The sequence below is a fragment of the Argiope bruennichi genome, chromosome 8 (genome assembly GCF_947563725.1).
Source record: "Argiope bruennichi chromosome 8, qqArgBrue1.1, whole genome shotgun sequence".
Taxonomy (NCBI): domain Eukaryota; kingdom Metazoa; phylum Arthropoda; class Arachnida; order Araneae; family Araneidae; genus Argiope; species Argiope bruennichi.
In genome coordinates, this window is record NC_079158.1 from 1,584,165 (window position 1) to 1,599,324 (window position 15,160).

Sequence of the window (15,160 nt, forward strand, 5' to 3'; positions counted from 1 at the left end):
ATCCGCAGTGCGTCTGAATGGTCTAAGACTCTCATTATGATTATCTACTAAAAGTTTTAACGTGGTGTCATTCTGGTCTAAAATCACAATGTTTTGAATACGACTGAATTCTGCGCATGTGCATGAACTCGACTCCTAAAATTTCTCTTGAATATAGAAATATTTTGACATAAAATTTTATTTTAGTAGTATAAGATTTGGAAAATTTCGTAGTAAGTGTGTGAATTAAAGGATAAAAATATCTTAGAAAATTGTAAAAAAAAGAAAAGAAAAATATATTTAAAAAGTTCTCAGTTTCGAGACTCGAACTGGAGACCAGCAAAACTAGATGGCTCGCGCTGCCGATCTGGCCACGAAGTTTCGTACCCGCAGCGCGTCTGAATGGTCTAAGACTCTCATTATGATTATCCACTAAAAGTTTTAACGTGGTGTCATTCTGGTCTAAAAGCACAATGTTTTGAATACGACTGAATTCTGCGCACGTGCATGAACTCGACGACTAAAATTTCTCTTGAATATAGAAATATTTTGACATAAAATTTTATTTTACTAGTATAAGATTTGGTAAAGTTCGTAGTAAGTGCGGAATAAAGGATAAAAATATCTAAAAAAAATGTAAAAAAAAGAAAAGAAAAATATATTGAAAAAGTTCTCAGTTTCGAGACTCGCACTGAAGACCAGCAAAACTAGATGGCTCGTGCTGCCGATCTGGCCACGAAGCTTCGTACCGGCAGCGCGTCTGAATGGTGTAAGACTCTCATTATGCTTATCCACTAAAAGTTTTAACGTGGTGTCATTCTGGTCTAAAAGCACAATGTTTCGAATAGGAATGAATTCTGCGCATCTGCGTGAACTCGACTCCTAAAATTTCTCTTGAATATAGAAATATTTTGACATAAAATTTTATTTTAGTAGTATAAGATTTGGAAAAGTTCGTAGTAAGTGTGGGAATAAAGGATAAAAATATCTTAAAAAAATGTAAAAAAAAGAAAAGAAAAATATATTGAAAAAGTTCTCAGTTTCGGGACTCGAACTGAAGACCATCAAAACTAGATGGCTCGTGCTGCCGATCTGGCCTCGAAGCTTCGTACAGGCAGCGCGTCTGAATGGTCTAAGACTCTCATTATCATTATCCACTAAAAGTTTTAACGTGGTGTCATTCTGGTCTAAAAGCACAATGTTTCGAATAGGAATGAATTCTGCTCATGTGCGTGAACTCGACTCCTAAAATTTCTCTTGAATATAGAAATATTTTGACATAAAATTTTATTTTAGTAGTATAAGATTTGGAAAAGTTCGTAGTAAGTGCGGGAATAAAGGATAAAAATATCTAAAAAAAATGTAAAAAAAAGAAAAGAAAAATATATTGAAAATGTTCTCAGTTTCGAGACTCGAACTGAAGACCAGCAAAACTAGATGGCTCGTGCTGCCGATCTGGCCACGAAGCTTCGTGCCCGCAGCGCGCCTGAATGGTGTAAGACTCTCATTATGATTATCCACTAAAAGTTTTAACGTGGTGTCATTCTGGTCTAAACGCACAATGTTTCGAATAGGAATGAATTCTGCGCATGTGCATGAACTCGGCTCCTAAAATTTCTCTTGAATATAGAAATATTTTGACATAAAATTTTATTTTACTAGTATAAGATTTGGAAAAGTTCGTAGTAAGTGTGGGAATAAAGGATAAAAATATCTAAGAAAAATGTAAAAAAAAGAAAAGAAAAATATATTTAAAAAGTTCTCAGTTTCGAGACTCGAACTGAAGACCAGCAAAACTAGATGGCTCGTGCTGCCGATCTGGCCACGAAGCTTCGTATCCGCAGTGCGTCTGAATGGTTTAAGACTCTCATTATGATTATCTACTAAAAGTTTTAACGTGGTGTCATTCTGGTCTAAAATCACAATGTTTTGAATACGACTGAATTCTGCGCATGTGCATGAACTCGACTCCTAAAATTTCTCTTGAATATAGAAATATTTTGACATAAAATTTTATTTTAGTAGTATAAGATTTGGAAAAGTTCGTAGTAAGTGTGGGAATAAAGGATAAAAATATCTTAAAAAAATGTAAAAAAAAGAAAAGAAAAATATATTGAAAAAGTTCTCAGTTTCGGGACTCGAACTGAAGACCATCAAAACTAGATGGCTCGTGCTGCCGATCTGGCCTCGAAGCTTCGTACAGGCAGCGCGTCTGAATGGTCTAAGACTCTCATTATCATTATCCACTAAAAGTTTTAACGTGGTGTCATTCTGGTCTAAAAGCACAATGTTTCGAATAGGAATGAATTCTGCTCATGTGCGTGAACTCGACTCCTAAAATTTCTCTTGAATATAGAAATATTTTGACATAAAATTTTATTTTAGTAGTATAAGATTTGGAAAAGTTCGTAGTAAGTGCGGGAATAAAGGATAAAAATATCTAAAAAAAATGTAAAAAAAAGAAAAGAAAAATATATTGAAAATGTTCTCAGTTTCGAGACTCGAACTGAAGACCAGCAAAACTAGATGGCTCGTGCTGCCGATCTGGCCACGAAGCTTCGTACCCGCAGCGCGCCTGAATGGTGTAAGACTCTCATTATGATTATCCACTAAAAGTTTTAACGTGGTGTCATTCTGGTCTAAACGCACAATGTTTCGAATAGGAATGAATTCTGCGCATGTGCATGAACTCGACTCCTAAAATTTCTCTTGAATATAGAAATATTTTGACATAAAATTTTATTTTACTAGTATAAGATTTGGAAAAGTTCGTAGTAAGTGTGGGAATAAAGGATAAAAATATCTAAGAAAAATGTAAAAAAAAGAAAAGAAAAATATATTTAAAAAGTTCTCAGTTTCGAGACTCGAACTGAAGACCAGCAAAACTAGATGCCTCGTGCTGCCGATCTGGCCACGAAGCTTCGTATCCGCAGTGCGTCTGAATGGTCTAAGACTCTCATTATGATTATCTACTAAAAGTTTTAACGTGGTGTCATTCTGGTCTAAAATCACAATGTTTTGAATACGACTGAATTCTGCGCATGTGCATGAACTCGACTCCTAAAATTTCTCTTGAATATAGAAATATTTTGACATAAAATTTTATTTTACTAGTATAAGATTTGGAAAAGTTCGTAGTAAGTGTGGGAATAAAGGATAAAAATATCTAAGAAAAATGTAAAAAAAAGAAAAGAAAAATATATTTAAAAAGTTCTCAGTTTCGAGACTCGAACTGAAGACCAGCAAAACTAGACGGCTCGTGCTGCCGATCTGGCCACGAAGCTTCGTATCCGCAGTGCGTCTGAATGGTCTAAGACTCTCATTATGATTATCTACTAAAAGTTTTAACGTGGTGTCATTCTGGTCTAAAATCACAATGTTTTGAATACGACTGAATTCTGCGCATGTGCATGAACTCGACTCCTAAAATTTCTCTTGAATATAGAAATATTTTGACATAAAATTTTATTTTACTAGTATAAGATTTGGAAAAGTTCGTAGTAAGTGTGGGAATAAAGGATAAAAATATCTAAAAAAAAATGTAAAAAAAAGAAAAGAAAAATATATTGAAAAAGTTCTCAGTTTCGAGACTCGAACTGAAGACCAACAAAACTAGATAGATCGTGCTGCCGATCTGGCCACGAAGCTTCGTACCCGCAGCGCGTCTGAATGGTCTAAGACTCTCATTATGATTATCCACTAAAAGTTTTAACGTGGTGTCATTCTGGTCTAAAAGCACAATGTTTTGAATAGGAATGAATTCTGCGCATGTGCGTGAACTCGACTCCTAAAATTTCTCTTGAATATAGAAATATTTTGACATAAAATTTTATTTTACTAATATAAGATTTGGAAAAGCTCGTAGTAAGTGTGGGAATAAAGGATAAAAATATCGAAGAAAAATGTAAAAAAAAGAAAAGAAAAATATATTTAAAAAGTTCTCAGTTTCGAGACTCGAACTGAAGACCAGCAAAACTAGACGGCTCGTGCTGCCGATCTGGCCACGAAGCTTCGTATCCGCAGTGCGTCTGAAAGGTCTAAGACTCTCATTATGATTATCTACTAAAAGTTTTAACGTGGTGTCATTCTGGTCTAAAATCACAATGTTTTGAATACGACTGAATTCTGCGCATGTGCATGAACTCGACTCCTAAAATTTCTCTTGAATATAGAAATATTTTGACATAAAATTTTATTTTAGTAGTATAAGATTTGGAAAATTTCGTAGTAAGTGTGGGAATTAAAGGATAAAAATATCTTAGAAAATTGTAAAAAAAAGAAAAGAAAAATATATTAAAAAAGTTCTCAGTTTCGAGACTCGAACTGAAGACCAGCAAAACTAGATGGCTCGCGCTGCCGATCTGGCCACGAAGCTTCGTACCCGCAGCGCGTCTGAATGGTCTAAGACTGTCATTATGATTATCCACTAAAAGTTTTAACGTGGTGTCATTCTGGTCTAAAAGCACAATGTTTTGAATACGACTGAATTCTGCTCATGTGCATGAACTCGACGACTAAAATTTCTCTTGAATATAGAAATATTTTGACATAAAATTTTATTTTACTAGTATAAGATTTGGTAAAGTTCGTAGTAAGTGCGGAATAAAGGATAAAAATATCTAAAAAAAATGTAAAAAAAAGAAAAGAAAAATATATTGAAAAAGTTCTCAGTTTCGAGACTCGAACTGAAGACCAGCAAAACTAGATGGCTCGTGCTGCCGATCTGGCCACGAAGCTTCGTACCCGCAGCGCGTCTGAATGGTCTTAGACTCTCATTATGTTTATCCACTAAAAGTTTTAACGTGGTGTCATTCTGGTCTAAATGCACAATGTTTCGAATAGGAATGAATTCTGCGCATGTGCGTGAACTCTACACCTAAAATTTCTCTTGAATATAGAAATATTTTGACATAAAATTTTATTTTAGTAGTATAAGATTTGGAAAAGTTCGTAGTAAGTGTGGGAATAAAGGATAAAAATATCTAAAAAAAAATGTAAAAAAAAGAAAAGAAAAATATATTGAAAAAGTTCTCAGTTTCGAGACTCGAACTGAAGACCAACAAAACTAGATAGATCGTGCTGCCGATCTGGCCACGAAGCTTCGTACCCGCAGCGCGTCTGAATGGTCTAAGACTCTCATTATGATTATCCACTAAAAGTTTTAACGTGGTGTCATTCTGGTCTAAAAGCACAATGTTTTGAATAGGAATGAATTCTGCGCATGTGCGTGAACTCGACTCCTAAAATTTCTCTTGAATATAGAAATATTTTGACATAAAATTTTATTTTACTAATATAAGATTTGGAAAAGCTCGTAGTAAGTGTGGGAATAAAGGATAAAAATATCGAAGAAAAATGTAAAAAAAAGAAAAGAAAAATATATTTAAAAAGTTCTCAGTTTCGAGACTCGAACTGAAGACCAGCAAAACTAGACGGCTCGTGCTGCCGATCTGGCCACGAAGCTTCGTATCCGCAGTGCGTCTGAAAGGTCTAAGACTCTCATTATGATTATCTACTAAAAGTTTTAACGTGGTGTCATTCTGGTCTAAAATCACAATGTTTTGAATACGACTGAATTCTGCGCATGTGCATGAACTCGACTCCTAAAATTTCTCTTGAATATAGAAATATTTTGACATAAAATTTTATTTTAGTAGTATAAGATTTGGAAAATTTCGTAGTAAGTGTGGGAATTAAAGGATAAAAATATCTTAGAAAATTGTAAAAAAAAGAAAAGAAAAATATATTAAAAAAGTTCTCAGTTTCGAGACTCGAACTGAAGACCAGCAAAACTAGATGGCTCGCGCTGCCGATCTGGCCACGAAGCTTCGTACCCGCAGCGCGTCTGAATGGTCTAAGACTGTCATTATGATTATCCACTAAAAGTTTTAACGTGGTGTCATTCTGGTCTAAAAGCACAATGTTTTGAATACGACTGAATTCTGCTCATGTGCATGAACTCGACGACTAAAATTTCTCTTGAATATAGAAATATTTTGACATAAAATTTTATTTTACTAGTATAAGATTTGGTAAAGTTCGTAGTAAGTGCGGAATAAAGGATAAAAATATCTAAAAAAAATGTAAAAAAAAGAAAAGAAAAATATATTGAAAAAGTTCTCAGTTTCGAGACTCGAACTGAAGACCAGCAAAACTAGATGGCTCGTGCTGCCGATCTGGCCACGAAGCTTCGTACTCGCAGCGCGTCTGAATGGTCTAAGACTCTCATTATGCTTATCCACTAAAAGTTTTAACGTGGTGTCATTCTGGTCTAAAAGCACAATGTTTCGAATAGGAATGAATTCTGCGCATGTGCGTGAACTCGACTCCTAAAATTTCTCTTGAATATAGAAATATTTTGACATAAAATTTTATTTTAGTAGTATAAGATTTGGAAAAGTTCGTAGTAAGTGTGGGAATAAAGGATAAAAATATCTTAAAAAAATGTAAAAAAAAGAAAAGAAAAATATATTAAAAAAGTTCTCAGTTTCGAGACTCGAACTGAAGACCAGCAAAACTAGATGGCTCGCGCTGCCGATCTGGCCACGAAGCTTCGTACCCGCAGCGCGTCTGAATGGTCTAAGACTGTCATTATGATTATCCACTAAAAGTTTTAACGTGGTGTCATTCTGGTCTAAAAGCACAATGTTTTGAATACGACTGAATTCTGCTCATGTGCATGAACTCGACGACTAAAATTTCTCTTGAATATAGAAATATTTTGACATAAAATTTTATTTTACTAGTATAAGATTTGGTAAAGTTCGTAGTAAGTGCGGAATAAAGGATAAAAATATCTAAAAAAAATGTAAAAAAAAGAAAAGAAAAATATATTGAAAAAGTTCTCAGTTTCGAGACTCGAACTGAAGACCAGCAAAACTAGATGGCTCGTGCTGCCGATCTGGCCACGAAGCTTCGTACTCGCAGCGCGTCTGAATGGTCTAAGACTCTCATTATGCTTATCCACTAAAAGTTTTAACGTGGTGTCATTCTGGTCTAAAAGCACAATGTTTCGAATAGGAATGAATTCTGCGCATGTGCGTGAACTCGACTCCTAAAATTTCTCTTGAATATAGAAATATTTTGACATAAAATTTTATTTTAGTAGTATAAGATTTGGAAAAGTTCGTAGTAAGTGTGGGAATAAAGGATAAAAATATCTTAAAAAAATGTAAAAAAAAGAAAAGAAAAATGTATTGAAAAAGTTCTCAGTTTCGGGACTCGAACTGAAGACCATCAAAACTAGATGGCTCGTGCTGCCGATCTGGCCTCGAAGCTTCGTACAGGCAGCGCGTCTGAATGGTCTAAGACTCTCATTATCATTATCCACTAAAAGTTTTAACGTGGTGTCATTCTGGTCTAAAAGCACAATGTTTCGAATAGGAATGAATTCTGCTCATGTGCGTGAACTCGACTCCTAAAATTTCTCTTGAATATAGAAATATTTTGACATAAAATTTTATTTTAGTAGTATAAGATTTGGAAACGTTCGTAGTAAGTGCGGGAATAAAGGATAAAAATATCTAAAAAAAATGTAAAAAAAAGAAAAGAAAAATATATTGAAAATGTTCTCAGTTTCGAGACTCGAACTGAAGACCAGCAAAACTAGATGGCTCGTGTTGCCGATCTGGCCACGAAGCTTCGTACCCGCAGCGCGTCTGAATGGTCTAAGACTCTCATTATGATTATCCACTAAAAGTTTTAACGTGCTGTCATTCTGTTCTAAAAGCACAATGTTTTGAATAGGAATGAATTCTGCGCATGTGCATGAACTCGACTCCTAAAATTTCTCTTGAATATAGAAATATTTTGACATAAAATTTTATTTTACTAGTATAAGATTTGGAAAAGTTCGTAGTAAGTGTGGGAATAAAGGATAAAAATATCTAAAAAAGATGTAAAAAAAAGAAAAGAAAAATATATTGAAAAAGTTCTCAGTTTCGAGACTCGAACTGAAGACCAGCAAAACTAGATGGCTCGTGCTGCCGATCTGGCCACGAAGCTTCGTACCCGCAGCGCGTCTGAATGGTCTTAGACTCTCATTATGTTTATCCACTAAAAGTTTTAACGTGGTGTCATTCTGGTCTAAATGCACAATGTTTTGAATAGGACTGAATTATGCGCATGTGCATGAACTCGACTCCTAAAATTTCTCTTGAATATAGAAATATTTTGACATAAAATTTTATTTTACTAGTATAAGATTTGGGAAAGTTCGTAGTAAGTGTGGGAATAAAGGATAAAAATATCTAAAAAAAATGTAAAAAAAAGAAAAGAAAATTATATTGAAAAAGTTCTCAGTTTCGAGACTCGAACTGAAGACCAGCAAAACTAGATGGCTCGTGCTGCCGATCTGGCCACGAAGCTTCGTACCCGCAGCGCGTCTGAATGGTCTTAGACTCTCATTATGTTTATCCACTAAAAGTTTTAACGTGGTGTCATTCTGGTCTAAAAGTACAATGTTTTGAATAGGAATGAATTCTGCGCATGTGCATGAACTCGACTCCTAAAATTTCACTTGAATATAGAAATATTTTGACATAAAATTTTATTTTACTAGTATAAGATTTGGGAAAGTTCGTAGTAAGTGTGGGAATAAAGGATAAAAATATCTAAAAAAAATGTAAAAAAAAGAAAAGAAAAATATATTGAAAAAGTTCTCAGTTTCGAGACTCGAACTGAAGACCAGCAAAACTAGATGGCTCGTACTGCCGATCTGGCCACGAAGCTTCGCAGCCGCAGCGCGTCTCAATGGTCTAAGACTCTCATTATGATTATCCACTAAAGGTTTTAACGTGGTGTCATTCTGGTCTAAAAGCACAATGTTTTGAATAGGAATGAATTCTGCGCATGTGCATGAACTCGACTCCTAAAATTTCTCTTGAATATAGAAATATTTTGACATAAAATTTTAATTTAGTAGTATAAGATTTGGAAAAGTTCATAGTAAGTGTGGGATTAAAGGATAAAGATATCTAAAAAAAATGTAAAAAAAAGAAAAGAAAAATATATTTAAAAAGTTCTCAGTTTCGAGAATCGAACTGAAGACCAGGAAAACTAGATGGCTCGTGCTGCCGATCTGGCCACGAAGCTTCGTACCCGCAGCGCGCCTGAATGGTCTAAGACTCTCATTATGATTATCCACTAAAGGTTTTAACGTGGTGTCATTCTGGTCTAAAAGCACAATGTTTTGAATAGGAATGAATTCTGCGTATGTGCGTGAACTCGACTCCTAAAATTTCTCTTGAATATAGAAATGTTTTGACATAAAATTTTATTTTAGTAGTATAAGATTTGGAAAAGTTCGTAGTAAGTGTGGAAATATAGGATAAAAATATCTAAGAAAAATGTAAAAAAAAGAAAAGAAAAATATATTTAAAAAGTTCTCAGTTTCGAGACTCGAACTGAAGACCAGCAAAACTAGATGGCTCGTGCTGCCGATCTGGCCACGAAGCTTCGTACCCGCAGCGCGTCTGAATAGTCTAAGACTCTTATTATGATTATCCATTAAAAGTTTTAACGTGGTGTCATTCTGGTCTAAACGCCCAATGTTTTGAATAGGAATGAATTCTGCGCATGTGCATGAACTCGACTCCTAAAATTTCTCTTGAATATAGAAATATTTTGACATAAAATTTTATTTTAGTAGTATAAGATTTGGAAAATTTCGTAGTAAGTGTGGGAATAAAGGATAAAAATATCTAAAAAAATGTAAAAAAAAGAAAAGAAAAATATATTTAAAAAGTTCTCAGTTTCGAGACTCGAACTGAAGACCAGCAAAACTAGATGGCTCGCGCTGCCGATCTGGCCACGAAGCGTCGTACCCGAACCGCGTCTGAATGGTCTAAGACTCACATTAGGATTATCCACTAAAAGTTTTAACGTGGTGTCAATCTGGTCTAAAAGCACAATGTTTTGAATAGGAATGAATTCTGCGCATGTGCATGAACTCGACTCCTAAAATTTCTCTTGAATATAGAAATGTTTTGACATAAAATTTTATTTTAGTAGTATAAGATTTGGAAAAGTTCGTAGTAAGTGTGGGAATAAAGGATAAAGTATCTAAAAAAAAATGTAAAAAAAAGAAAAGAAAAATATATTGAAAAAGTTCTCAGTTTCGAGACTCGAACTGAAGACCAGCAAAACTAGATGGCTCGTGCTGCCGATCTGGCCACGAAGCTTCGTACCCGCAGCGCGTCTGAATGGTCTAAGACTCTCATTATGATTATCCACTAAAAGTTTTAACGTGGTGTCATTCTGGTCTAAAAGCCCAATGTTTTGAATAGGACTGAATTATGCGCATGTGCATGAACTCGACTCCTAAAATTTCTCTTGAATATAGAAATATTTTGACATAAAATTTTATTTTACTAGTATAAGATTTGGGAAAGTTCGTAGTAAGTGTGGGAATAAAGGATAAAAATATCTAAAAAAAGATGTAAAAAAAAGAAAAGAAAAATATATTGAAAAAGTTCTCAGTTTCGAGACTCGAACTGAAGACCAGCAAAACTAGATGGCTCGTGCTGCCGATCTGGCCACGAAGCTTCGTACCCGCAGCGCGTCTGAATGGTCTAAGACTCTCATTATGATTATCCACTAAAAGTTTTAACGTGGTGTCATTCTGGTCTAAAAGCACAATGTTTTGAATAGGAATGAATTCTGCGCATGTGCGTGAACTCTACACCTAAAATTTCTCTTGAATATAGAAATATTTTGACATAAAATTTTAATTTAGTAGTATAAGATTTGGAAAATTTTTAGTAAGTGTGGGAATAAAGGATAAAAATATCTAAAAAAATGTAAAAAAAAGAAAAGAAAAATATATTTAAAAAGTTCTCAGTTTCGAGACTCGAACTGAAGACCAGCAAAACTAGATGGCTCGCGCTGCCGATCTGGCCACGAAGCGTCGTACCCGAACCGCGTCTGAATGGTCTAAGACTCACATTAGGATTATCCACTAAAAGTTTTAACGTGGTGTCAATCTGGTCTAAAAGCACAATGTTTTGAATAGGAATGAATTCTGCGCATGTGCATGAACTCGACTCCTAAAATTTCTCTTGAATATAGAAATATTTTGACATAAAATTTTATTTTACTAGTATAAGATTTGGGAAAGTTCGTAGTAAGTGTGGGAATAAAGGATAAAGTATCTAAAAAAAAATGTAAAAAAAAGAAAAGAAAAATATATTGAAAAAGTTCTCAGTTTCGAGACTCGAACTGAAGACCAGCAAAACTAGATGGCTCGTGCTGCCGATCTGGCCACGAAGCTTCGTACCCGCAGCGCGTCTGAATGGTCTAAGACTCTCATTATGATTATCCACTAAAAGTTTTAACGTGGTGTCATTCTGGTCTAAAAGCCCAATGTTTTGAATAGGACTGAATTATGCGCATGTGCATGAACTCGACTCCTAAAATTTCTCTTGAATATAGAAATATTTTGACATAAAATTTTATTTTACTAGTATAAGATTTGGGAAAGTTCGTAGTAAGTGTGGGAATAAAGGATAAAAATATCTAAAAAAAAATGTAAAAAAAAGAAAAGAAAAATATATTGAAAAAGTTCTCAGTTTCGAGACTCGAACTGAAGACCAGCAAAACTAGATGGCTCGTGCTGCCGATCTGGCCACGAAGCTTCGTACCCGCAGCGCGTCTGAATGGTCTAAGACTCTCATTATGATTATCCACTAAAAGTTTTAACGTGGTGTCATTCTGGTCTAAAAGCACAATGTTTTGAATAGGAATGAATTCTGCGCATGTGCGTGAACTCTACACCTAAAATTTCTCTTGAATATAGAAATATTTTGACATAAAATTTTAATTTAGTAGTATAAGATTTGGAAAAGTTCATAGTAAGTGTGGGATTAAAGGATAAAGATATCTAAAAAAAATGTAAAAAAAAGAAAAGAAAAATATATTTAAAAAGTTCTCAGTTTCGAGAATCGAACTGAAGACCAGGAAAACTAGATGGCTCGTGCTGCCGATCTGGCCACGAAGCTTCGTACCCGCAGCGCGCCTGAATGGTCTAAGACTCTCATTATGATTATCCACTAAAGGTTTTAACGTGGTGTCATTCTGGTCTAAAAGCAAAATGTTTTGAATAGGAATGAATTCTGCGTATGTGCGTGAACTCGACTCCTAAAATTTCTCTTGAATATAGAAATATTTTGACATAAAATTTTATTTTACTAGTATAAGATTTGGGAAAGTTCGTAGTAAGTGTGGGAATAAAGGATAAAGTATCTAAAAAAAATGTAAAAAAAAGAAAAGAAAAATATATTGAAAAAGTTCTCAGTTTCGAGACTCGAACTGAAGACCAGCAAAACTAGATGGCTCGTGCTGCCGATCTGGCCACGAAGCTCCGTACCCGCAGCTCGTCTGAATGGTCTAAGACTCTCATTATGATTATCCATTAAAAGTTTTAACGTGGTGTCATTCTGGTCTAAAAGCCCAATGTTTTGAATAGGACTGAATTATGCGCATGTGCATGAACTCGACTCCTAAAATTTCTCTTGAATATAGAAATATTTTGACATAAAATTTTATTTTACTAGTATAAGATTTGGGAAAGTTCGTAGTAAGTGTGGGAATAAAGGATAAAAATATCTAAAAAAAATGTAAAAAAAAGAAAAGAAAAATATATTGAAAAAGTTCTCAGTTTCGAGACTCGAACTGAAGACCAGCAAAACTAGATGGCTCGTGCTGCCGATCTGGCCACGAAGCTTCGTACCCGCAGCGCGTCTGAATGGTCTAAGACTCTCATTATGATTATCCACTAAAAGTTTTAACGTGGTGTCATTCTGGTCTAAAAGCACAATGTTTTGAATAGGAATGAATTCTGCGCATGTGCGTGAACTCTACACCTAAAATTTCTCTTGAATATAGAAATATTTTGACATAAAATTTTAATTTAGTAGTATAAGATTTGGAAAAGTTCATAGTAAGTGTGGGATTAAAGGATAAAGATATCTAAAAAAAATGTAAAAAAAAGAAAAGAAAAATATATTTAAAAAGTTCTCAGTTTCGAGAATCGAACTGAAGACCAGGAAAACTAGATGGCTCGTGCCGCCGATCTGGCCACGAAGCTTCGTACCCGCAGCGCGCCTGAATGGTCTAAGACTCTCATTATGATTATCCACTAAAGGTTTTAACGTGGTGTCATTCTGGTCTAAAAGCACAATGTTTTGAATAGGAATGAATTCTGCGTATGTGCGTGAACTCGACTCCTAAAATTTCTCTTGAATATAGAAATGTTTTGACATAAAATTTTATTTTAGTAGTATAAGATTTGGAAAAGTTCGTAGTAAGTGTGGGAATAAAGGATAAAAATATCTAAGAAAAATGTAAAAAAAAGAAAAGAAAAATATATTTAAAAAGTTCTAAGTTTCGAGACTCGAACTGAAGACCAGCAAAACTAGATGGCTCGTGCTGCCGATCTGGCCACGAAGCTTCGTACCCGCAGCGCGTCTGAATGGTCTAAGACTCTTATTATGATTATCCATTAAAAGTTTTAACGTGGTGTCATTCTGGTCTAAAAGCCCAATGTTTTGAATAGGAATGAATTCTGCGCATGTGCATGAACTCGACTCCTAAAATTTCTCTTGAATATAGAAATATTTTGACATAAAATTTTATTTTAGTAGTATAAGATTTGGAAAATTTTTAGTAAGTGTGGGAATAAAGGATAAAAATATCTAAAAAAATGTAAAAAAAAGAAAAGAAAAATATATTTAAAAAGTTCTCAGTTTCGAGACTCGAACTGAAGACCAGCAAAACTAGATGGCTCGCGCTGCCGATCTGGCCACGAAGCGTCGTACCCGCACCGCGTCTGAATGGTCTAAGACTCACATTAGGATTATCCACTAAAAGTTTTAACGTGGTGTCATTCTGGTCTAAAAGCACAATGTTTTGAATGGGAAGGAATTCTGCGCATGTGTGTGAACTCGACTCCTAAAATTTCTCTTGAATATAGAAAATTTTTGACATAAAATTTTATTTTAGTAGTATAAGATTTGGAAAAGTTCGTAGTAAGTGTGGGAATAAAGGATAAAAATATCTAAGAAAAATGTTAAAAAAAAGAAAAGAAAAATATATTTTAAAAGTTCTCAGTTTCGAGACTCGAACTGAAAACCAGGAAAACCAGATGGCTCGTACTTCCGATCTGGCCACGAACCTTCGTACCCGCAGCGCGTCTGAATGGTCTAAGACTCTCATTATGATTATCCACTAAAAGTTTTAACGTGGTGTCATTCTCGTCTAAAAGCACAATGTTTTGAATAGGAATGAATTCTGCGCATGTGCTTGAACTCGACTCTTAAAATTTCTCTTGAATATAGAAATATTTTGACATAAAATTTTATTTTACTAGTATAAGGTTTTTAAAAGTTCGTAGTAAGTGTGGGAATAAAAGATAAAAATATATAAAAAAAATGTTAAAAAAAGGAAAGAAAAATATATTTAAAAAGTTCTTAGTTTCGAGACTCGAACTGAAGACCAGCAAAACTAGATGGCTCGTGCTGCCGATTTGGCCACGAAGCTTCGTACCCGCAGCACGTCTGAATGGTCTAAGACTCTCATTATGATTATCCACTAAAAGTTTTAACGTGGTGTCATTCTGGTCTAAAAGCACAATGTTTTGAATAGGAATGAATTCTGCGCATGTGCATGAACTCGACTCCTAAAATTTCTCTTGAATATAGAAATATTTTGACATAAAATTTTATTTTACTAGTATAAGATTTGGGAAAGTTCGTAGTAAGTGTGGGAATAAAGGATAAAGTATCTAAAAAAAATGTAAAAAAAAGAAAAGAAGAATATATTGAAAAAGTTCTCAGTTTCGAGACTCGAACTGAAGACCAGCAAAACTAGATGGCTCGTGCTGCCGATCTGGCCACGAAGCTTCGTACCCGCAGCGCGTCTGAATGGTCTAAGACTCTCATTATGATTATCCACTAAAAGTTTTAACGTGGTGTCATTCTGGTCTAAAAGCACAATGTTTTGAATAGGAATGAATTCTGCGCATGTGCGTGAACTCTACACCTAAAATTTCTCTTGAATATAGAAATATTTTGACATAAAATTTTAATTTAGTAGTATAAGATTTGGAAAAGTTCATAGTAAGTGTGGGATTAAAGGATAAAGATATCTAAAAAAAATGTAAAAAAAAGAAAAGAAAAATATATTT